This window comes from Hyla sarda, chromosome 3 (assembly GCF_029499605.1).
Source record: "Hyla sarda isolate aHylSar1 chromosome 3, aHylSar1.hap1, whole genome shotgun sequence".
NCBI classification, from domain to species: Eukaryota; Metazoa; Chordata; class Amphibia; order Anura; family Hylidae; genus Hyla; species Hyla sarda.
Window position 1 is genome coordinate 209,340,872 of NC_079191.1, and position 3,220 is coordinate 209,344,091.

Here is a 3,220-nt window from a genome sequence, read left to right on the forward strand (position 1 = left end):
ATGATACCCGGCAACATCTGTATCGTCAGCAGCATCTACAAGTGCAGGGTCTATTACATCATCAAATTACAGACATCACTTTAAAGGAAGAAAATGGAATCTGACTTGCTTGATCGCTTTACGGCTGTAAAGGATATGCAACTGTTTTGCCTTAAATTGGCGTTCAAAAAGATCTTTGATCAACCTCTTAATAGTTCTTTCCCCATTATTTCCCCTCGGACGGAACAGGAGGCAGCACAGACCCTGGTGGAACTTTTGGATGAACAGGAACCACAAACTAGAGGTAAGTGTCCACAAACTTTGTTACCGAAATCAAAAAACTTTCCCCAGCGTGCCAAATTTCCTGCCATTGACCTCATTGTTAAATTGGTATCCCAGAAATTCAATAATATCTCGGAAACACAACAGTGGGACAATTTAACAATTAACCAACGTAAGGCATTACGAGACATACAGACATTAAAAGAGGTGATTATAAAACTATCTGACAAGGGCAGCAATGTGGTGTTATGGCCAACAAAAATGTATGAAAAGGAAATGCTTTGCCAATTAAGACAGACAGACTGCTATAAGAGATTAACATTTAATCCGACCGTCACATTTCAGATGGAATTGCGCAGTATTTTACAAAAGGCAGTTGATCAAGCAATTTTATCTATGAAACAGATGGAAGCATTGTTACCTACCAACCATACAGTAGCCTCCATCTATTTACTCCCTAAGGTACACAAGAATGCAACATGTCCACTTGGTAGACCAATTGTGTCAGGGTGTGGTAATCTCTGTGAGCCTCTTTGTAAACTGATTATCATCTTGAACCCCTTGTAGAGACTTTACCATCTTATTTGAAAGATGCAAATGATGTCCTCAGGAAATTGGACAACCTGCAACTTGAACCAGACATGATACTTGCAACTTGTGACGTTGAGGCTTTATATACCTCCATAAAACACAACGATGGACTACAAGCAGTGAGTTTTTTCTTTAAACTAGCTCCCTATATTGTGACCTATGCGATTTCCTCATATCGTCCCTTGAATTTATTTTGTCACAGAATTTCTTTATGTTCAAGAAAACCCTCTACCTGCAGCTCCAGGGCACGGCTATGGGGGCGGCTTACACGCCCTCATATGCCAATTTGTTCCTGGGGCTGTGGGAGAGGGAAATCTTCCTATGCAATCCAGTGCCCGGAATTGAGAAAATCCATTATTGGATTTTAGATACATAGACGACATCCTCCTGATTTGGCAGGGACCCGAGAAAGAGTAAAAAATTAACATAAAAAATTGGAGAACCTGTTACTAAGTTTCTGGATGTTAAAATTTCAATCAATGAAAATGGTCTTCTATCTACAGATCTATTTAGAAAAAGCACATCTGCCAATATAATCCTGCATACAACTTCAGGACACCCCAGACATCTGATAAGAAACATACCTACAGGTCTTGCCGCATTTGCTCTAATTCCAACACTTTTGAAACCAAAGCCAAGGACCTAGAGGTACGGTTCAAGGAATGGGGGTATGACGATAGAACTATATAGAAGGCATATAAATGAGCAAAGAAAATAACCATACAAGTCTCTTACAGGGAAAAAGGAAAAAGCAAACAATTAGATTTTGAATGGATTATCATTCACGCACACAGGAAATGACTCAAGCAATGGAGAAATATTGGCCTATACTAAGGATCGATCAGGTACTTCAAAAATATCTACCTAACAGACCTTCAGTAACATACAGAAGATCCAAGAATATAAAAGACACACTAGTCCACAGCTATCATCGAGGGGTAACCCCAATGCAGGCATTTGGGTCCAAGAGACAAAGTGGGGTTTGTTTACTTGTGGTCAGTTTGTTGCGTTCCCCAATATTGAGAGAAGTACTACATTTGTCAATGCCAAGGGAACAGAGACATATAAAATTACACATCATATTGACTGTGCCACTAAAGGTGTTGTATATTATTTCAAATGCCCATGCCAGAAAATATATGTGTGACTTACAACCCGCAATTATCGTAGGCTTGGCAGAGAACATGTGCTTGACATCATATCGGACCAACATATATTCCTAATCAAAAAATGTTTAAATGTTAAGGCTTTCACACTATAAAGATCCGTTATGAACATCCATTAGAAAAGTTTTAAAAAACGGATGTTAAATGTCTGTTACAAAATCCCATTAAAGTCTATGGGATATTTTGATTGTCCGTCATGACCCGTTATAGTCCGTCATGAATAACAGACATTATTTGTGACGGAAGAAAAAAAGGCACATGCACAAATTTTTCTTCCGTCACAAGAAACGGGTAAATTAACAGCTGTTATTTTTAACATTGAAGTCTATGATAAACAGAGGAGCGTTTATGTCATCCGTTTGTACTTGGTTTATAATATGCATTATTACTTCTGAGCGTGCTCAGAAAAGGTGACATCAGCAGACTCCTGCAGTGCTGAGGGACTACTACTACTCCCATCATGGAACAGACTTGTTTCCATGATGGGAGTAGTAATTCCTTGGCTGCGGGAGTCTGCCAGTGGCTGGGGAGGCTACATTAATGTTTGTACTACTTCCCCCATTATGGAACAGAGTTGTTCCATGATGGGGGTTGTAGTACAGGGGCTTCAGAGATTTATTGCACAGGGTCTCACTTCTGAGACCCCATGCGAAGTAATTAAGCAGGGGAGCGGGCGGCATGGTCCGCAACCCTGCGATGTATGGTGTGTTTTTACTTTCATTTTTAAATCCCCAGCTGGGAGCCCTGAATGGCCGTTACCGAGAAGCCATATATCTAGCCCCCCAGCGCATATATAATAGGATGAGCACTGATGTTCCGATCTTGTTGAAGATACCTGAAAAACAGATACGTGCAGATGCTCCATGTGAGCCCTTGGCCTGTTCTGTACTACATTTCATCTGTGTCTATAGCTTTCTATCTGCAAACAATCTATCAGGAGCAGTTTGCCCTTCAACTTTATACATACTCTATGCTTTATTACTGTATTTCTTATTTTTATTTCTATCTATATCCTGTAGAACCACTTTAAAGGGGTACTCCAGTGGAAAACTTATTATTTTGTTTTAAATGAACTGGTGCCAGAAAGTTAAACAGATTTGTAAATTACTTTGATTAAAAAATCTTAATCCTTCCAGTAGTTATTAGCTGCTGAATACTACAGAGGAAATGATTTTCTTTTTGAAACACAGAGCTTTGTGCTG

The 3,220-nt window shown here is 39.5% G+C and overlaps 1 long non-coding RNA gene across 1 annotated transcript; it reads left to right on the plus strand.

Moving 5' to 3' along the window:
• The first annotated feature begins 232 nt into the window (after positions 1 to 232).
• On the plus strand, positions 233 to 1,446 carry LOC130360698 (uncharacterized). Its single transcript, XR_008890766.1, has 3 exons — positions 233 to 283; positions 829 to 971; positions 1,356 to 1,446. It is a non-coding gene; the product is annotated as an uncharacterized LOC130360698 (long non-coding RNA).
• The last annotated feature ends 1,774 nt before the right edge of the window (positions 1,447 to 3,220 follow it).